At 45.8% G+C, this 22,423-nt stretch overlaps 1 long non-coding RNA gene across 2 annotated transcripts in view; it reads left to right on the top strand.

Moving 5' to 3' along the window:
* LOC141146168 (uncharacterized) overlaps window positions 1-17,644 on the top strand; it is a 51,163-nt gene extending 33,519 nt beyond the window's left edge. For both annotated transcript variants that reach the window (XR_012244744.1, XR_012244743.1), the window contains 2 exons: window positions 2,668-2,781; window positions 17,472-17,644. This is a non-coding gene — a long non-coding RNA (uncharacterized lncRNA). The remainder of the gene's footprint in view (window positions 1-2,667; window positions 2,782-17,471) is intronic.
* Window positions 17,645-22,423: the final 4,779 nt, after the last annotated feature.

The following is a 22,423-nucleotide window of genomic DNA, read 5'->3' as shown; positions in this document are numbered from 1 at the left end:
AGCTATCAGACAAAATACACCATTTTTACATGCATTCAGTACCACATTTCAATGCACTGGATTGGCGTGATGGGGGCCTTGAACCCCAATACAAGCTTACATTTAATTAAGAATTATTATCCAGGTTCTATTAAAATTAAAAAGAAACAGGTTTTTAGACTAACCAGTTTGTGGTTCAGTTCCAGCCCTCCTCCAGGTTGAATGATGCTCAGCTTCACTCGACCCATTTCCTGTGAACCCAGGGTGTCAAGGACCCACCCCCTGGGGGTTTGTCATTAAGCTGCCTGGGGCTTAAAGGCAAATGCTCCAGGTAATTATACGAGTGTGTTCTCTACAGGATTGAAGTTCAGCTGAGATGGAAGAGGCTCCAGTGCGTCATGTGACTGGACCAAAGAAAAAAAAAAAGTTTTTTTTACAGTGACTTTAATAAAAATCCAGAGGGAAGTTGGACTAGGGGTAGAGTTGTTTATTAAAAATGATAAAATGGTAATAGACCGCAGCAGGGAGAAATGATCACCATACGTCAGACTCTCAAAAAAGAGACCGATTGTTTCTCTGGAAAGTGGTAGCTCAGAAAATACATTTTCGGAGAATGATATACATAGGTTTTCATGACATGTATCAAACTGAGGAATTACATATCTGAAAGAGGGAAGGACCTCTTCAAAGTGAAAGTTTTTTTGGGAAGATAAAAAATCCCCGTCCAGGTAACCGATCTTACTGCATATGTTTCACAAGGAGTTTTAGCAAACTTTTAATGGTAATCCACCCAAAATCTTTAATCATTTTGCAAATGCATCAGACCAGTGTAAGCCAGCAGCAGTGTTCCTGAATGCTGCCACACCAGTTCCAGTGTCACCCGACCAGTAACACTGTTCCCGATTGCTGACACACCAGTGTCACCAGACCAGTGTAAGCCAGCAGCAGTGTTCCTGATTGCTGCCACACCAGTTCCAGTGTCACCAGACCAGTGTAAGCCAGCAGCAGTGTTCCTGATTGCTGCCACACCAGTTCCAGTGTCACCAGACCAGTGTAAGCCAGCAGCAGTGTTCCTGATTGCTGCCACACCAGTTCCAGTGTCACCAGACCAGTGTAAGCCAGCAGCAGTGTTCCTGATTGCTGCCACACCAGTTCCAGTGTCACCAGACCAGTGTAGGCCAGCAACACTGTTCCCGATTGCTGCCACACCAGTGTCACCAGACCAGTGTAAGCCAATAACAGTGTTACTGATCACAACCACGCCAGTGCCAGTGTCACCAGACCATTGCAGCCAGCAACAGTGTTCCTGATCACCACCACATCAGTGTCAACACACCAGCATAAATTAGCAACTGATTGCTAGCCACACCAGTTCCAGGTTAAGTAGACCAGTGTAAGCAACAATGTTCCTGATCACCACCACACCTGTCACAGTGTCACCAGACCAATGTAAGCCATCAACTGTGTTCCTGATCGCTGCCACACAAGTGTCCCCAGACCAGTTCAGCGAGCAACAGAGTTTCTGGTTGCTGAAACACCAGTACAGTGTCATCTAGTACCATTTTTAACTGGAACTGGTTTCCCTCATTGCCAACCAATGCAAGTGTCATCAGGTGCCAGAGCAGCCATTGCCAAAAATGTCCAAAAACTTTAACTAGTTAGGAGGCCTTTCACATTCTGAGTATGGCTGAAGAGAGCAATCGGGAGAAGAACTCACTGTGGGACTTGGAGTATGAACCTGCGTAAAACAGCAATTCATTAACAGCCACCACTGATTCAGATGAAGAAGGGGTCCATGCTAAAAGAGTCAGGCATACTATGTCACCATGCACTGAGCACCCTAGTGAATTGCAGCAGGTAGGTTGCCCCTTTGGAAGCCTGAAGCTGCTCCTTGGATTTTGGGCCCCTCTATGCAGCTAGGCTGTGAAAAAGTCTGTCACATGTGGTATCCTTATACTCGGGGGTATTAGCAGAATGTGTTGTGGGGTGTAATTCTATGTATGCCCATGCAGTGTGTGAGAAATAGCTGATTGACAACTTTGTGTAAAAAACCAACATACATTTTTATATTTTTTTCCGCATTTACAAAAAATGTGATCGTAAAAAGACTCACTGTGCCTCTTAGTAAAGACATTGGAAGGTCTGCTTTCTAAAATGTGGTCATTTTGGGGGTATTTCCACTGTTTTGGCACCCTAGGGACTCCAAAATGTGATAGGTAGTCGGGAAATTAGATGTGTAATGTTAGCTCCTTTATAGTTTGAAAGTGCTCCTTGGATTTTGGACCTCTATGTGTATAAGCAATGAAAAAGTCTCACAAATGTGGTATCCCCATACTAGGGAGGACTAGAAGAATGTGCTTTGAGGTGTAATTGTAAGTATGCCCATGTTGTGTGTAAAAACAACTTGTTTGTGGAAAAGAATTACAACTTTAAAAAACTCACCATGTCTCTTACTATACTGTATACTTTTCACTGTCTACTTACCAGAAATAGGTAATTTTGGGGGTGTTTGATAAACATGTGTGCTAATATTGTGTGACATATAAACTTGCAACTACCATTGTATTCTTCAGTGCGTTTAGAAAATTTCAGGCCTAAATTGCACATTTTAAAACCTGAAAAAACGGTTCTGGTAGAAAAGTGGTTAAAGTGTTAAAGAAAACACCTCCATTTTTTTCCCTTGTACAGGTGTCTGACATCTGCCCCATCAGAGCATCAACACAGTTGCTAGTGAAGCTCATGACGTCCAATGGCCCCCAGGACAATTTTTATCTGCTGCAAGTCTGTTGACCAAGTTTCATGGTAGGCCGTCCTAAGTGTTTTCTGAGAAATATTTCTAAAAGAATTTATTGTACATGTTGTTTCTCCAGAAATTCAGAGTGATGCAATCATACTGTAATGTCTTGATTTTTAAATAAGAATACTGAAGGATCATCAACCGCAGAACATTTGCCACAACTCCAATAAAATCCATCAATCTCTAAATAGCAGAATTTGTAAATCCAAAGGCTTCGGCTGTCAAGATGTTACAATGTTTAGGTGAAAGTTTGTGCCCCCAAGCCAGATTCAGAGAAAGAACACGGCGAGGCGGATTTCACAGAATTATCACTGAACGGTGCGGCAAAATGTCAGGATGGGTCGGAATGTACATAATACGCCCAGCACATGCTGATTATGTTTACTCACAACCATTAAAGTAATACTAACGTCTAAACTTATATATTTTTTTTTACCTTGATGCATTATCTGCATTACAGTAGAAAACGCCCCACTACCTGTACCTATTTTTTAGTTTGACTTTAAATTTTAACTACTTCAGCCCCGGAAGGATTTACCCCCTTCCCAACCAGAGCACTTTTTGCGATACGGCACTGCGTTGCTTTACCTGACAATTGCGTGGTCGTGCCACGTTGCACCCAAAAAAAATTGACGTCCTTTTTCCCCACAAATAGAGCTTTCTTTTGGTGCTATTTGATCACCTCTGCGGTTTTTATTTTTTGCGCTATAAACAAAAAAAAGAGCGACAATTTTGAAAAAAAGAACTTTTTGCTATAATAAGTCTCAGTTTAGGCCGTTATGTATTCTTCTACATATTTTTGGTAAAAAAAATTTGCAATAAGCGTATATTGATTGGTTTTGCGCAAAAGTTATAGCATCTACAAAATAGGGGATAGATTTATGGCATTTTTATTATTAGTTTTTTTTTTTTATTAGTAATGGCGGCGATCTGCAATTTTTGTATCGTGACTGCGACATTATGGCGGTCACATCACACACTATTTTGGGACCATTGCCATTTATACAGCAATCAGTATTATAAAAATGCACTGATTACTGTGTAAATGACACTGGCAGGGAAGGGGTTAACCACTAGGGGGCAATCAAGGGGTTAAGGGTGTCCTAGGGAGTGATTCTAACGGTGGTGGGGATGGGCTCACTACAACATGACAGAGATCACTGCTCCCGATGACAGGGAAAAGTAGATCTCTGTCATGTCGCTAGGCAGAACAGGGTGCCTTGTTTACATAGGCATCTCCCCGTTCTGCCGCTCCGTGACACGATCGCGGGCCCCCGGCGGACATCGAGTCTGCGGGACCCGCGGGCACGGAGTATGCGGCATGCACGCGCCCACAATGCCGTGAATTAAAGCGGGCGTACCTGTACGCCCATTTGCCCAGCCGTGCCATTGTGCTGACATATATTGTCATGCGCTGGTCGGCATGTGGTTAACTAAAGGCAAACCTTTTTTTCTTCGTTTCAGAGTGAAGCGGGTATAGGCGTGCCTACAGGGTGTGCCAGATGTGCCTGGAGAGAAAATGTCACCAGCACACCGGGATCTCCAAAACTGAGACCAAAATTTTAAGCCATGCATTGGCTCCTGAAACTTCACCTTTTTTGTAACTATGTGATAATTGATTAAAATTTTGGACTCCCAGTTTTGGAGATCCCGGTGTGCTGGTGACATTTCCTCTCTATGCCTGTATGCAGTTCCAGCCGATGGTCACTTCAGCACCCAACTGAAAATACAGACATTTCTGCAGGAACCTGTGCGTTGGGAATATTGCATTCCAGATGTGCCTGGGTACACCCTAATCACCCCATGTCCATTACCATTATCCAGGGACAGCACCAAGTGGGTGGTTGGGGGTGCCTGTGGGCAGTGTAAATGCCCTCATTATATTAAAGGCTAGGTTCAACAGTAGGAACATGTTACACCTGTATTTAGGGCGTAATGTAATATGCTCCCAATCAACTGTTTCCCACCACTAGAGCCTCCTTTCTGTGACAGCAGGTGGCGTTCATGTGTGTTTGAGATTTGGGGTGCACACCCTAATGCATTAGGCTGCGCACACCTATGGAAGAGGGATTAGAACACCTGTCAATTTTTATTGCGGTTTGTGCTCCCTGTTAGGGAGATTCACCATCTTTAGTTGTCCCAGTAATCGTTACGAATGTGAAAGAAAATACCAAAAATTGTGGGTTGTCACCAGAACAGGAATAGAGGGGAAATCTTTCGAAAATAACACCAGTTTTGGTGACAACCAAGGATTTCCTCACTTTGGAGGGATTTCTTCTCACTTCCTGTTATGGCTTTAGGACAGGAAGTTAAAGTGGTGTTCCACCCAAAAAAAAAAAACTACATGAAAAATCCTAAAAAAAAAATACAAGAAAACATTTGGATATTTTTTTTTTTTTTTTTTTAACTCACCTCTAAATGCCTGTTGCTAGGGGGTCCCTCGTAGTCTGCCTCTTTCAGTGCCTGGGCTGGTGACATCACTTCCGTCTCGGTACAGGAAGGGCTCAGCTCTGCTCCCTCCCTCCTGTCAATCATCTGGGACCCATTACAGGTCCCAGGTGACTGAGCGGCCAATCACGGCGTTCGGCGCCGCTCGCGCGAAGCCACAGCCCGACGCCCACAGTTGCAATGCCAGTGCCGCTGAACGGAGGGGAAGACGAGCTGGGCTTCAATCCCCCGCACCGCTGGACCCAGGGACAGGTAAGTGTCCAATTAAAAGTCAGCAGCTGCAGTATTTGTAGCTGCTGACTGTTAATTTTTTTTTTTTTTTTTTTTTAGTGGCCCTCTTCTTTAAGGAATACAAATGGCAAAAAAACTGAGGGGGTTTTATTCCTCCTTAAAGTGGTTCTAAAGCCTCATTTTTTTTAATCTTAATGCATTCAATTCGTTAAGGTAAAGAAACCTTCTCTGCTGCAGGACAGGATCCCCCCCTCTTATTCATACCTGAGCCCAGTCCGATCCAGTGATGTGCACGAGAGCAGCTCTCGCCACTGTCTCCCTCCAGATTGGACAGATTGATAGCTGCGGGAGCCATTGGCTTTTGCTGCTGTCAATCAAATGCTGTGACGAGGGAGCAGGGGGCCGGAGCCTGGTCTGTGTCGATAGGAGCACTCGCCAAAGAGGAGGACCCTGGAGCGCCGTCGGGGGATCCCAGAAGAGAATGATCCAGGTTGCTTTGTGCAAAACCATTACACAGAACAGGCAAGTATACCATGTTTGTTATTTTAATTTTAAAATATACGAACCTGCATATGAAAATACGAACGTCTATAAGACCTAAAAACAGAAATAGAAAAATACCGCGCTACCAAATCCCTACCAGCAGCAGCTCAATTGTGAGATTTACACAAAAAACAACAATAAAAAGAAAAAAACTGCGCTAATAAATATGTAATTGAAAAACAATCTGGTGAAAAAAAATAATAAATGAATAAATGGAATCAATGAAGTGGATGAAAATATGTAAATATGTGACATTAAAATCATCCGTAGAGACAGAAAAGTCCAAACACAGAAGCACAAATCCCTCAGTCAATCCCAGCGAAGGTTGTGTAGGAAACATTGGATGAAAAACCACCACTTATTGTGATCCACCACCACATAGATGTCACGCTTACCAGAAGGCAAGCTTGATAAGCCTGTAAGAACACTGGACATCCAGACGCCTGACCAGTGGCGTTGCTTCTCTGTGTTCAGCATCAAATTGGAAGTACAGCAGGTTTCCGGACCACACACCAAATACAGGCTCAGGATCATGGAGATGAAAAAAAAAAAAACAGCCATAGTGTAAATCCGCATAACAAATTTAATATATAAAAGAAGTGCACTTACAAGAATAGGCAGTATAAAGCATCTATAAAAACAATTCGCGTTGCATACACCCGCTCACATCAGGGTCGCGATGACGTCAGCGCGTCAACCTCCTGACGTACGTTTCGTCTATAACCGCTTGCCGACCGCCTCACGCAGATATACTGCGGCAGAAGGGCTCGTACAGGCAAAACCACGTACCTGTACGTTGCCCTTTAAGAGGCGGCCAGCGTGCGCGCGCCCGCGGGCAAGCTCCGTGAGTCGGGTCGCGGGTCCCGCAGACTCGATCGCCGCGGGGATACCCGCGATCGCCTCACGGGGATGAAGAACGGGGAGATGCTGATGTAAACAGCATCTCCCCGTTCTGCCTAGTGACAGTGTCACTCGATCTCTGCCCCATAGGCGTGCGCACAGGGTGTGCCGGATGTGCCCAGGCACACCCTAATCACTCCGTGCACATTAGCGTTATCGCTCTGTGTAGCAGCAGAAACAGGGGAAAGATCTCCCTCTTACCGGCTCTGCCATAAGAGAAGTGTTTATGCTCTTCTCTTTCACTGTGCCGGCAGGGAGATCAATGTGCCGGGGTCATATATATGTAGACACCCGCATGCGCATGTGTGTTTGAGCTTAAGGGTGCACACCCTAATGCAATAAGCTGCGCACACCAATGCTCTGCTCCCTGTCTTCGGAGCAGAGATCATGTCACACACACAGCCCATCCCCCTGACAGTTATAAAACACTCCCTAGTTCTGATTTAACCCCTCCCCACCCCCTAGTGGTTAACCCCTTCACTGCCAGTGTCATTCACGCAGGAATCAGTGCATTTTTATAGCACTGATTGCTGTATAAATGACAATGGTCCCAAAAATGTGTCAAAAATGTCCGATGTGTCGGCCATAATGACGCAGTCACGATAAAAATCGCTGATCGCTGCCATTTAAAAAAAAAAAATTATTAATAAAAATGCCATAAAACTATCCCCTATTTTGTAAACGCTATAACTTTTGCGCAAACCGATCAATAATCGCTTATTGTGATTTTTTTATACCAAAAATATGTAGAAGAATACGTATCGGCCTAAACTGAGGAAAAAAATAGTTTTTTTATATATTTTTGGGGGATATTTAATATAGCAAAATTGTCGCTCTATTTTTGTTTATAGCGCAAAAAATAAAAACCGCAGAGGTGATCAAATACCACCAAAAGAAAGCTCTATTTGTGGGAAAAAAAGGACGTCAATTTTGTTTGGGAGCCACGTCGCACGACCGCGCAATTGTCAGTTAAAACGACGCAGTGCGAATCGCAAAATGTGCTCTGGTCAGGAAGGGGGTAAAATCTTCCAGGGCTGAAGTGGATAATTGACGTCGTCTGGGGAACCCCACATCTCTCCTCCAGGCAGGAAACACCAAGATCAAAAGAAAAAAAAAACGATTTCGGCCTTTCCAGCTGAGTCCCCGGCAATGTTTACTTCTGCCGGGCCGGCTGTGATGTCATAACGTCGTGCCCGGGGCCGTTTGAAGGTTATAGAGATTCCCGGGGACCATCTGTCCTTTGGAAAGCTCTATGCTCAACTTTTGGTGCTGGTGGATTTCTTCTCTGGCTCGCCGATCGCACGGGGGAGCCAGTAGAAGCACCAGAGGTCGGCAGGAGGGGGGGGGGGGTACATCCCCTCCCGCCGCCTGTAAGAACGATCAAGCGGCTGAACTGTCGCTATGATTGTTCTTACGGTGCAGGGAATCGCGTGCCAAAAAAGATGATATTTTGATGATGCCTGTAGCTGCACCCATCATTCAGATATCCCCACTTATAATCCGGGACGTCATATGATGTGCCTTGGGCGGGAAGTGGTTAATCCGGGGGGGGGAGGGGAGTGTTAGATGGACTAGCTGATTTACTGTAGATGGACGTGACTTAGTAATGAAAGCTGAACTCCGGCTAACACTTTTTATGCAGCTACAGCAACAGTTTTTTTTTTTTCCTTTTCAGATAAAGGTTTTATATAAATGAATAAAAGCGGATCATTGTAAGCACCCCTGTCAGTGGTAAATGGTTTGTCTCAACCCTGTATCTGCCACTTTCGCTGGACAGCTTGGTCTGTTGAAGTAAGTTGGAAAATAACCAACTTACTGAAAGGAAAATAAAAAATAAATAAATAAAAAGCCTAAAAAAGAAAACAAATGAAGCCACCACATCTAAGGATTTGTAAGCTGCAACACAGCATTTTTTGTTTTGTTTTTGGACTTAAAGTGTTACTAAACCCAGGAGTCTGCATTCACTATATCTGGTCTCCCACAGAACATGGAAATGCAATTATTTTAGTAAATATAAACTGCTAAATACCTTTTCTCATCGGCAGTATATAGCAGTCTTGTGACTTTTATCAGTGTCTTGTTAAATTCTCCTCTGACTGTCCTATGAGGCTGTATGACCCCTGACCCTCTGTCTGGACAGTGCTGATCACATGCACTCTCCCCCCCCCCCCCCCCAAAAAAAAAAACCTCTCTAGTAACACACCAAACTGAGCATGTGCAGAATGCCTCCAAGGCTCTGTTCTATCAGGAGATGGATTGGGGACTGTGGAAGAAGGGAGAAGACAGGATCAAACAGCCTTTATACACAATGCGGAGGATTAACCCCTTAGGTTCCACAATGAGTATAACAAGGAGGCTTTACTGCGTATACAGACTGATTTTACTGTTGTGGGTTTAGTAACACTTTAATATCACTTTAAGGTCCCCTATAATTTTACTGAAAAAAAAAAAAAAATACACAAAAGGCTACATATAAGTTTGCCAACACAGCTCTAAGATAACCTTCTTAACTCCTTCTCTTACTCATCAGCTTACAAAGCAGGCACCTCCACTGCAAGCCTGATTTCAGCTTGCAGCCATGTAGCAACTCAGCACCGAGCCGGTTTTAGCCGACTGCAGTATCTGCTCAGAAAAACAATGAAGTTAATTACTTTACCAAAAACGGAACAATGCAAAATCTGGTGCAGCTCTGCATAGAAACCAATCAGGATCCAGGTTTTATTGTCAAAACTTAATTGAACAAACTGAAGTTAGAAGCTGATTGGTTACCATGCACAGCTGCACCAGATTTTACACTCATTAGATGTGGTGACTGCATTTGTTTTCTTTTTTAAAGTATTTTCCCCTCTGTTTTCACCTGGTGATCTGCCCAGTAAGCACACCTCCTGTATTAGAGCGCCCCCACTCTGGATTAAGGAGCACAAGGGGCACCTTTGGACAGCAGCATTGTCAGTCTGGGGGAGGGGAGTACAAAAACAAAAATAACCTTGCGCTAACTCTAAACCATACTAATCCAGAAAACATATAAGCTGCTGACACTGCAAATAGAAATTTTGCTGAAAACTGTAGAGTGTATAAAGTGGGTGTAGCGCTATAAATTCAAAGTGATTCAAAAAAAATATATTAATGAATAATTTTACATGAACAATATTATTAAATATATAAATAATGAGTGTCCATCATGAATGAGTCAAAATAGTCCACATACACTAATAATCACCACGTGAGTTTTATAATGAACACCAAAAGAACTAAATAGTCCTCCGAATATTGGAAGTAAAAGATAAATATTGGGTTTCTAGATGGTGTATAGGCTTTACAGTCTGGTAGCAACCATGCCAATCAGGAGAGAATCCGAAGATGGAAATGAGAAAAAAATCTTGGTGACCTTCTCCGGAAACGTGATAAAACAGATAAGGATGTGCAGATACCACCACCCATATAAATGGAGGCTTACCGGAAAGCTAGGACCCAAAACAGCATACGCTGTATGAGTCGGAAAGGCTTGAAAAGTTGCCCCCTGGCAGATGATAGGGAGATCCCACCGGTACACTGGAGTCCTAGGGATGCCTCACAGGGGTGTCTTTTCTGAGTAGAGGTTGGAGATGTCCTCCTCTGCTGCCAATTTCAGCAACGTTACCTCTTCCTCGTATCACAAGGAACTGCCTCAGTTCACCTTTCGAGTTAACCAGCAGGTGATTGGTTGCTAGGATGCCGGGTGGTCCTAGCAACCAAGCCCCAGCTTGTTAATGTGAAAAGTTCACTCCTGCAGCTCCCGCCCTCCATCCAGTACTTTGCTGCTTCTTGCTCTGTAGTACACCAGTGTAAGGTAGGAGAGTGCAACCTACAAACTGGTGTGTGTGCGTGGGGGGGGGGATGTAAAGGGGGACAGAGGACACTACTTTGGGGGGGGGGGGGGGGGCACAGGACACTGCTATGGGGGGGTTGTGGAGGGGGACAGAGGTTACTACAGTGGGGGGGGGGGGGGCAGAGAACACTGCTTTGGGGAACACAGGACACTACTGTGGGGGGGGGGGGCAGAGGACACTACAGAAGGGGGGAGATGTAAAGGGGGCAGAGGCCAATGTTAAGGGGGGGGGCACAGGACACTACAGGGAGGGGGATGTAAAGGGGGCAGAGGCCAATGCTATGGGGGAGGGGGGCAGAGGACACTACAGTAGGGGGAGATGTAAAGGGGGGCAGAGTCCAATGCTATGGGGAGGGCACGGACACTACAGGGAGGGGGATGTAAAGGGGGACAAAGGACACTGCTATGGGGGTGTTGTGGAGGGGAACGGAGGTTACTACAGGGGGGGGGGGGGTTAAAATGGGGCAGAGAACACTGCTTTAGAGAACACCACTGTGGGGGGAGGGGGCAGAGGACATTATAGTAGGGTGGAGATGTAAAGGGGGCAGAGGCCAATGCTATGGGGGGGGGGCACAGGACACTATGGGGAGGGGGATGTAAAGGGGAGCAGAAGACACTGCTATGGGTGGGGGGGTGTGAAGGGGGGCAGAGGTCACTACAGTGGGGATGATGTGAAGGGGGCAGAGGACACTGCTTTGGGGAACACAGGACACTACTGTGGGGGGCAGAGGACAACATAGGGGGGAGATGTAAAGGGGGCAGAGGCCAATGCTATGGGGGGAGCACAGGACACTATGGGGAGGGGGATGTAAAGGGGGCAGAGGCCAATGCTATTGGGGGGGGGCACAGGACACTATGGGGAGGGGGATGTAAAGGGGGCAGAGGCCAATGCTATGGGGGAGGGGGGCAGAGGACACTACAGTAGGGGGAGATGTAAAGGGGGGCAGAGTCCAATGCTATGGGGAGGGCCCTGGACACTACAGGGAGGGGGATGTAAAGGGGTACAGAAGACACTGCTATGGGGGGGGGGGTTGTGGAGGGGAACAGAGGTTACTACAGTGGGCGGGGGATTTAAAAGGGGGCAGAGAACACTGCTTTGGGGAACACTACTGTGGGGGGAGGGGGCAGAGGACACTAGAGTAGGGGGGAGATGTAAAGGGGGCAGAGGCCAATGCTATGGGGGGGGGGGGCACAGGACACTACGGGGAGGGGGATGTAAAGGGGAGCAGAGGACACTGCTATTGGGGGGTTTGTGAAGGGGGCAGAGGTCACTACAGTGGGGATGATGTAAAGGGGGCAGAGGACACTATTGTGGGGGGAGGGGGGCAGAGGACATTATAGTAGGGGGGAGATGTAAAGGGGGCAGAGGCCAATGCTATGGGGGGCACAGGACACTATGGGGAGGGGGATGTAAAGGGGAGCAGAGGATACCGCTATGGGTGGGGGGTGTGAAGGGGGGCAGAGGTCACTACAGTGGGGATGATGTGAAGGGGGGCAGAGGACACTGCTTTGGGGGTGTACAGCACACTATTGTGGGGGGCACAGAGGACACTACAGTAGGGGAGTAATTTAAAAGGGGCATATGCCACTCCTATGGGGGGAGGCAGAGGACACTACTGTGTGGGGGTGATGATGTGAAGGGGAGCAGAGGACACTACAGTGGGTGGGGGGCACATGACACTATTGGAGAGGGCCGTAATGTGAAGTGATGTAAAGGTGGGCAGAGGATAATATTGTTGGGGGAGTGATGTGAAGGGGGGGGGGGGAAGAGGACACTTTTGTGACGCATTGGGGTTGATTTACTAAAGACAAATCCACTTTGTACTACAAGTGCACTTGGAAGTGCAATTGCTGTAGATCTGAGGGGAAGATCTGAAATGAGGGGAAGCTCTGCTGATTTTATCATCCAATCATGTGCAAGCTAAAATGCTGTTTTTTAGTTTCCTTGCATGTCCCCCTCAGATCTACAGCGACTGCACTTCCAAGTGCACTCGTAGTGCAAAGTGGATTTGCTTTTAGTAAATCAACCCCATTATGTGTTCTTCATGTTGTGTTTTTATTGGGGCTTGATAGTTTTTTTTTTTAAAAAGGGCGCCACCAAGCCTCCCTTACACCCCTCCCCCCCCCACAGATCTTTTGATTTCCTCCATATTGTCCAGGTAGATCTCCGAAAGGTTGCCTACTCATTTTACATGAATAAAAAAAAAAAGCTGATCATTGTAGGCACCTGTCAGTGATAAATGGTTGGTCTCCTCCCTGTAAACTGATACATTCTGCTAGAAAGCCTAAAAAAGAAAACTAATGCAGCTAACACATCTTAGAATTGGTAAGCTGCAATATAATAAATGTTTGCTTTTGGGTTTAATACTGCTTTAATTGACATGAATAAAAGCCGCATCTTGTGTCTTTGCTGTTGTTTGGGGCATTGTGCTGTTCCTCAGTGCAGTGGGGAGGGTAGGGAGGCTGCTCACCTACCTGAGATGTGATGGTCTATTCTAGGCAGATTTATAATTAGAACTTTCTCTCCAGTTTTGTGGTCACTTCCTGTAGCTTGTGGTTGCTCTCCCACTCCTGTCTGTATGAATCACAGTCTGCATTGCTCTTCACCTGTTCCGCTCTCTGCAGTGTCAGTGGCAGTCAGGAACTTCACACGTCACTTTCAGCTTGAGCAATGCAGATATTCCGCAGAATCACGTTCTGTCACCCCTCTCGTTTCACCGACTCTGCAGCTGGCCGCTCTTCTCCATTCCCTCCCGCACAGAAACACGAAAGCACCTTTGTCACACGCAGCCCGCTCACTCCATGCAGATAGGAAAGAAGGACAACATGGCAATGCATGCAGGATCCGGCAATGGGATGGGTGTCCGCAAGTCACCCCCCATTATGGAGGGGATCGGGGGCAGAACCCCCCCATTATGGAGGGTTGTGTTATAAGTACCATTGTGGGCTGAGCTGAGGCTTATTTTTTTTTTAACCACTTTACCCCCTTCCTGACCAGAGCACTTTTTGCGATTCGGCACTGCGTAGCTTTAACTAACAAGTGCGTGGTCGTGCAACGTTGCACCCAAACAAAATTGACGTCCTTTGTTTCCCACAAATAGAGCTTTCTTTTGGTGGTATTTGATCACCTCTGCGGTTTTGATTTTTTGCGCTATAACCAAAAAAAAAGAGCGACAATTTTGAAAAAAAAACAACACATTATTTTTTACTTTTGCTATAATAAATATCCCCAAAAATATATAAAAAAACCCTATTTTTTTCCTCAGTTTAGGCCGATATGTATTCTCCTACATATTTTTGGTAAAAAAAAAAAAAAAAAATCGCAATAAGCGTATATTGATTGGTTTGCACAAAAGTTATAGAGTCTACAAAATAGGAGATATGTTTATGGCATTTTCCCACCGCCGACATTGTGCCGACGTATATCGGTGTGCAGCGGTCGGCAAGTGTATTTATATTTATGGGAGCTGCTATCTGCTATCCCTTTAAAAATGATACTTGCTTGGCTGCCTCCGTCAAAGTATAGGTTTATTCAAATAAAATAAAAAAATCAGCACAAGGGACAGTACTTACATTTTACGAGAAGTATCCCTTGTGCTGCTGGCTGCTCTCTTAGTAAAATTTGTTTATTTTATTTTTTTTAAATAACAAACATACTTACCTCCTCTGTGTAGTTGGTTTTGCACAGAGCAGCCCCAATCCTCCTCTTCTGGGGTGTTTCCAGCGGCGCTCCTGGCTCCTCCTCTTCATCGGCTGCCACCACATAGGGACACTTGTGCGGGCGCATTTACGAGTCCCACTGCTGCGTCTATTGACACAGACAGCAGGACTCGGGCCCCGCCCCCCACTACCGTGTCACTGGATTTGATTGACAGCAGCAGGAGCCAATGGCTCCTGCTGCTATCAATCTATCCAATGAAGACCCGAGACAGACTGGGCTCGTGCTCGGTGCTGGAACTGGGTTTAGGTAAGAAAACAGAGGGGGGGGGGAGAGGGATGGGTGGTTCGGGAGCAGCTGAAACACAGAAGGTTTTTCACCTTTAACCTCCCTGGCAGTATGATTATTTCGGATTTTAGGTGCTGAAAGCGGTACAATTATTTTGCATGGAAATTTGGCGTTTTATATTGTAGGTCTGTAAATCTTAACAATAACACACTTAAATCTGTCCAAACCAGAGTCTAGTAGATATCCCGGGTATGATAAAGTTTGAAACACAAAAACATAAATTATAATATAATAAATAAAAATAAATAATTAAAAAAAATTTAAAAAAATAGTAATAAAATAAATTTACCCACAATTCACTATCGCTCAATTCTGCAAGTGTTCTAATTTACTATCGCTGTTTTCTAGCTGGTCTAAAGCCACTTTTGACGTAAAGGGACACTTTTTGGTTGCTATGGACAATCTCCAGTTTCCAGGCAGAAAGAACAGTATATATCATATAAAACTGCATGCAGGGCATGGGCCAGAGCACCGGGGACAAAAGGGATGAGAAATCATTTCATACAGTACTGTAATCTGTAAGATTAAAGTACTGTATGTGTTATGATTTTGACAGTTTTTTGAATTTGCCGCCAGGCTCCGCCCCCGTGCGTCGCGCCGCTCGCAGGGAACGGAGCCTGGCACGGAGAGGCTTCGGAGGAGGACGGAGCCCTTGGACACTGCGGGGGACATCGCAGGATCCCGGGGACAAGGTAAGTAACGCCGCCCCAGGATCCTGCAATGCGATCCCGAGTGTGGCTCGGGGTTACCGCTAATGGTACTGAATTTTAACCCCGAGCCACACTCGGGAAAACCGCCAGGGAGGTTAAACCTTTAAAGTGCGGTTCCACCCAAAAAACAAAAAATACATGAAAAATCCTAAAAAAAAAACAAAAAACATTTGAATATTTTTTTTTTTTAAACTTACCTCTAAATGCCTGTTGCTAGGGGGTCCCTCGTAGTCTGCCTCTTCCAGTGCCTGGGCTGGTGACATCACTTCCCTCTCGGCACAGGAAGGGCTCCGCTCTGCTCCCTCCCATCAATCATCTGGGACCTATTACAGGTCCCAGGTGTTTGAGCGGCCGCTCGCGCATGCGCAGTGGGTGCCAGGCTGTGAAGCCACAGCCCGGCGCCCACAGTCGCAATGCCGGCGCCGCTGAACGGAGGGGGAGACAAGCGGGGCTTCGATCCCCCGCATCGCTGGACCCTGGGACAGGTAAGTGTACAATTAAAAGTCAGCAGCTGCAGTATTTGTAGCTGCTGACTTTTCATTTTTTTTTTTTTTTTTTTTGACTGGCCCTCCTCTTTAAGTACAATTATAGGCAAATTTTTTTTAATTCATTTTGGATAGAGAAAAACTTTGTTCAAACTTACGATTGGTGGGTGGGTTTCTAATCCATCTCCATTCTAGCGAAAACTAAAAAAAAAAAAAAAAAAAAAGTTTTCCCTTCGTCATACATTAATAAAGCCAAGGGACCCATCAGAGGCACTTCTCAAGAGTGCCAGATATGCCTGCCCTTTCCGCCCCCTTCCATTCACAGAGCTATACTACAGCTTCCATCGATGGAAAGCACTCTATGAATGGAGGAGGTGGACCTTTCATCCATCCTCCATTCATGTAGTGCTTTTCATTGATGGAAGCTGTAGTACCGCTTCTATGAATAGAGGAAGGGGACAGAAAGGGCAGGTATATCTGGAACTCTTGACAAGTGCCTCTGACAGGTCCCTTGGCTCTATTAACTCCCACAACACCAGAAGATCACAGCTGAGAGGATAAGGGGGAGGACTTTCAATTTCAACTAAAACAGCAGCCAGAGATACTTCCCATTGAATGGAAGTGCCGTCCATTTAAAAAAAAAAAAAATCTGCCTAAACTTGGGCTTTAACCCTTTCTCCGCCAGAGCCGTTTTGCGTTTTTCGCACACATTTAAAAAATAATATTAGGCCTGTAGATTACACAAAACCCACAAATTATATATTTTCTGAAGGCAGATATCCTAGAAAATAAAATAGAGGTGTATACAATTACCTTTCAATAACAATGCTTATTGTATCATTGTTGGTTGTGTTATGCGCTATGTTTGATGATGTTTTACTATATATTATTTTATGTCGGTCCATGTGGGCCCCCTTGCCTGTTATAAATAAAAAATTAAAATAAATAAATAAAATAGAGGTAGCTGCAATTTTTTACGTCACACGATATTACTGCAAAGATCTAGGAAATGCAAAATTTCAGTAAAAAAAACACACTAAACGTGAATTTTAGGGCAAACACATGCAATAAATTACCCAAATGTTTGGTAAAATATAAAAGACGTGGTTGCACCGAGTAGATACCCAAAACACCAAACCTTAAACGTACGTGCGCCTGTGAAATGGCGACGAACTTCCGTACCCTATATTTTCTATAGGCGACGCTTCAAAAGCCCCCTATAGGTATTAGTTTAGTGTTACGGAGGAGGTCTTGTGTTAGAACTATTGCTCTCACTCCGGCGTACGCGGCGATATGTGACATGTGTATCGCAATTGACGTTTTCACACGTAGGCACCCCAACGCATGCGTTTACGTTTGTGCACGTGAATATGTGGTGGTGGGGGGGCTCAAATTTTTTTTTTTTTGGGGGGGGGGATTCTATGTGCTTGGGTGTAACTATTTTTTTTTTCAAAAAAAAGAAAAATCATTTTTTCACTTTACTTTTTTTTTTTCCATCACATAGGGGACAAAATCAAGCATGCAGCAAGTGAAGTGAAGAAAGATTAAAAAGAGTCATTTAGGAGTCAAGGCAAACAGAGGTTCCAAAAAGAGGCAATAGTGGAAGCCTACAGAATTCACATCAGGTTTCCTTAAAGCAGAACTCCGGGCAAAATGTTTTTTATTGAAACATGCTGTGTACGTCATCTCCAGGATTACTGCATATTCTTTATTATTTACAATTTCAATGATGTCGGATAGCATAGCAGTAGTGTCTTTTATCCGCTCCCCTCTCCTTGTCCATTCACAGAACGCCTTGTAATGCTGTGAACCATTCATTGATAAATAACTATTCATTGCATTATTTTTTTATATCATCTTCACTTTAAACCACCTACATGTTTTTCACATTGCTGGATTTATTTTACCACCATCCATAAACAACGCAACACTTCAATACCATGATTATATATATATATATTTTTATACAATTCCTAACACAATTTTAAAGTTTCAGTTTGTGTACACACATATTATGGAGCTCTGAATAGCAGTAAAAACCTGACAGGGGGGCCAATCCTCCACTCTGAAAAAAAAAAAAGTTTTTGACTTGACATTTTAAAGCTGAGCTTTAGAGAGCAGAGTTGTGGGAGGGGCCCCATAGCCCCACCTACATCAGGCTGCCTGCAGAAAACTACAGGAGGGGACAGAAACAAGACCAGTCACCCTGCACAAGGAGAGAGAGCAGAGATGTGGGAGGGGCCCAGCAGGCTCCACCCACTACAGGCTTCCTGCAGAATATTACAGGAGGGGGCAGAGACAAGACCAGTCACCCTGCACAAGGAAAGAGCAGAGGTATGGGAGGGGCCCAGCAGGCTCCACCTACCATAGGCTGCCTGCAGGAAACTACAGGAGGGGCGGAGACAAGAGAAGTCACCCTGCACAAAGAGAGGGCAGAGCTGTGGGAGTGGCCCAGCAAGCTCCACCCACTACAGGCTGCCTGCAGAAAACTACAGGAGGGGGCGGAGACAAGACCTGTCACCCTGCACAAGGAAAGAGCAGAGGTATGGGAGGGGCCCAGCAGGCTCCACCTACCATAGGCTGCCTGCAGAAAACTACAGGAGGGGCGGAGACAAGAGAAGTCACCCTGCACAAAGAGAGAGCAGAGCTGTGGGAGTGGCCCAGCAAGCCCCACCTACATCAGGCTGCCTGCAGAAAACTACAGGAGGGGGCAGAAACAAGACCAATCACCCTGCACAAGGAGAGAGAGCAGAGTTGTGGGAGGGGCCCCATAGCCCCACCTACATCAGGCTGCCTGCAGAAAACTACAGGAGGGGGCAGAAACAAGACCAGTCACCCTGCACAAGGACAGAGAGCAGAGATGTGGGAGGGGCCCAGCAGGCTCCACCCACTACAGGCTGCCTGCAGAATATTACAGGAGGGGGCGAAGACAAGACCAGTCACCCTGCACAAGGAAAGAGCAGAGGTATGGGAGGGGCCCAGCAGGCTCCACCTACCATAGGCTGCCTGCAGAAAACTACAGGAGGGGCGGAGACAAGAGAAGTCACCCTGCACAAAGAGAGAGCAGAGCTGTGGGAGTGGCCCAGCAAGCTCCACCCACTACAGGCTGCCTGCAGAAAACTACAGGAGGGGGCAGAGACAAGACCTGTCACCCTGCACAAGGAAAGAGCAGAGGTATGGGAGGGGCCCAGCAAGCTCCACCCACTACAGGCTGCCTGCAGAAAACACAGGAGGGGGCGGAGACAAGACCTGTCACCCTGCACAAAGAGAGAGCAGAGCTGTGGGAGTGGCCCAGCAAGCTCCACCCACTACATGCTGCCTGCAGAAAACTACAGGAGGGGGGAGACAAGTCCAGTCCCCCTGCACAAAGAGAGAGAGCAGAGATGTGGGAGGGGCCCAGCAGGCTCCACCCACTACAGGCTGCCTGCAAAAAACTACAGGAGGGGGCGGAGACAAGACCAGTCACCCTGCACAAAGAAAGAGCAGAGGTATGGGAGAGGCCCAGCAGGCTCCACCCACTACAGGCTGCCTGCAGAAAACTACAGGAGGGGGCGGAGACAAGACCAGTCACCCTGCACAAGGAAAGAGCAGAGGTATGGGAGGGGCCCAGCACGCTCCACCTACTATAGGCTGCCTGCAGAAAACTACAGGAGGGGGCGGAGACAAGACCAGTCACCCTGCACAAGGAAAGAGCAGAGGTATGGGAGGGGCCCAGCAGGCTCCACCTACTATAGGCTGCCTGCAGAAAACTACAGGAGTGGGTGGAGACCAGACCAGTCACCCTGCAAAAGGAGAGAGAGCAGCAGTGACCGGTCTTTATTACAGGAAGTGTCACACTGGATTACTGCACAGATCTGGAGGAAATACACAAAGCACACAGAGATTCAAGAAGAATACACATGACAAATGGATTTAGACAATATTTGCTTATTCCAGCTTTAACCTTTAGCTGAACCAAACTCTTAACCTTAAACCCCAGGAGAAATGTATACCATCAGCAAAAAATATTATTGTGGTAAAACAACTGCCGCAAAATGGGTGGCACCTCGATGAAAGGAATAATGCCATGGCAAAAGCCCTGTCCCCCCAGTCTGAAGATTTATGTGATTTTGTACAAGCATTAGCATAAGGCCACTTGCACATGGATGTAATAATTTACTGATGTTGTCAACAAGATCCTGAGTAAAATATCTCGTAAAGACCATGCATAACCAAGCGTAAAGGAGTGTATAGGTGTATACATGCATGAAATTCTTTTTCATTGCCAGTTTTGCAATATATGCGTATACACGTGCATAAACATGCATATGCGGGTAAATTACTGCACTCAAACATAAAGTTTTCTGTTTTTGTTTTACAGCTATTTACTCATTGCTCTATTACTCATCTTTACACAGCTGTGTATATGGTTCCATAGAGAGCAATGCATCTATATCCAGATCAGTAAAAAAAAAGGTGGTGTTTTTTTATTGCTGTGTGTAAGAGGACTTAGGCTGCATGCACAAAGTATGGCAATCTTTCTTTGCAAAATTTTTATCATGGATTTCACATATAAGGCCTCATTTACGTAGGTGTACCTATGCGTACACCCATGTGAAGTGATGATTTTGCCTGCATGGGATGCACAGATGTTCTGTGTGGGCAAAGACGTCTCTTCACACAGGTGCACTGATAGGTAAGCCTGTCTAAATGAGGCCTAATGGGCCGTACACACAATCAGAAATCGTACGAAAAATACCGCTTTCGAAGCGACAGTATAATAATCTGATTATAAAAATAAATGATACTGCGTTTAGGTTCCAAAAACAATAAGTGGACAGCAGCTAGCATAAATTGTGGGCAACAATATACAAATTTAAAGTGAAAAAATGCAGCGCTTAAAGTGGTTGTAAACTCTAGAAAAAAAAAAAAAACCTGCACAAAGGCATAATGAGCTAGTATGCATAGCATACTAGCTCATTATGAATTACTTACCTGAGATCGAAGCCCCTGCAGCCGTTCTTGTACCCCGCTCTGGTGGCCGACATCGCTCCCGGAGTTACTTCCGGGTATCGCGGGCTCCAGCGCTGTGATTGGCCGGAGCCACGATGAAGTCACTCCCACGTACGTTCGATGATGTCGGCACATGCAAATACAGGGGATCTCCTAAACCATCCAGGTTTAGGAGATATCCAGTGTAGCTACAGGTAAGCCTAATTATAGCAAAAAGTGGTTGTAAAGGGTTTACAACCACTTTAAATGTCCATAAAAGCAAAGCAAATGTCCATCAATCCCGAGAGGCACCCATTAGGTGAATGAATCTTGACTAAAAACATGAACAGTGATCTTCTACCAATACAGAGTAAGCCAAGCCTCTTACCCTTACAACTGGACCAATTATTATTATTATTATTATACAGTATTTATATAGCGCCAACAGTTTACGTAGCGCTTTACAACTTGAGCTTAGACAGTACAAATACAATACAATTTGATACAGTAGGAATCAGAGGGCCCTGCTCCTTAGAGCTTACAATCTAAGAGGGAAGGTCAAGAGATACAAGAGGTAATAACTATGGGTGATGTGCGGATTGAGAAGATAAATGTACAGTTGTTAGGTGGGGGCCAGATAGGCTTCTCTGAAGAGATGAGTTTTCAGGGATCGTCTGAAAGTGGATAAAGTAGGAGAAAATCAGACGGATTGGGGTAGAGCATTCCAGAGGATGGGGGAGGCTCTGGAGAAGTCCTGAAGGCGAGCATGGGATGAGGTGACAAGGGAGGTGACAAGGGAGTTTGAGAGTAGGAGGTCTTGGGAGGAGCGAAGAGAACGATTAGGTTGGTATTTTGTGACTAGGTTAGAGATGTAGCTGGGGCCAGGTTGTGGATGGCTTTGTAAGTTATAGTTAGTATCTTGAATTTAATTCGGTGACTGAGTGGCAGCCAATGGAGGGATTGGCAGAGGGGTGTGGCAGACGCTGAGTGGTTTGTGTGGTGGATGAGCCTGGCAGCAGCATTCATGATGGACTGAAGTGGGGATAGCCTATTTAGAGGTAAACCAATGAGGAGGGAGTTGCAGTAGTGGAGGCTGGAGATGACCAGGGAGTGGATTAGAAGCTTTGTGGTGTCATTGGTTAGGAAGGGGCGTATCTTGGAGATGTGGCGAAGACTGAGGCGGCAAGCTTTGGATAGTGATAGAATGTGGGGTCGAAATGTTAGTTCAGAGTCCAGGATTACACCTAGGACCTTGGCGTGGGGAGATGGGTTAATAGTTGAGCCGTTGATCTTGACAGGGAAATCAGGGGAAGTGGCACCTGAGGGAGGAAATATCATGAGCTCGGTTTTGGATAGGTTGAGTTTGAGAAAGTGATGCGACATCCAGGCTGATATGTCTGCTAGTAAGTTGGTAATGCGTGAGGAGACAGATGGAGAGAGCTGGGGGGTGGAGAGATAGATTTGGGTGTCATCAGCGTAGAGATG

The sequence above is a fragment of the Aquarana catesbeiana genome, linkage group LG05 (genome assembly GCF_042186555.1).
Source record: "Aquarana catesbeiana isolate 2022-GZ linkage group LG05, ASM4218655v1, whole genome shotgun sequence".
NCBI lineage: Eukaryota > Metazoa > Chordata > Amphibia > Anura > Ranidae > Aquarana > Aquarana catesbeiana.
The sequence above is the reverse complement of the archived record's forward strand: the minus strand, read 5'-3'. Positions and strand labels throughout refer to the sequence as shown.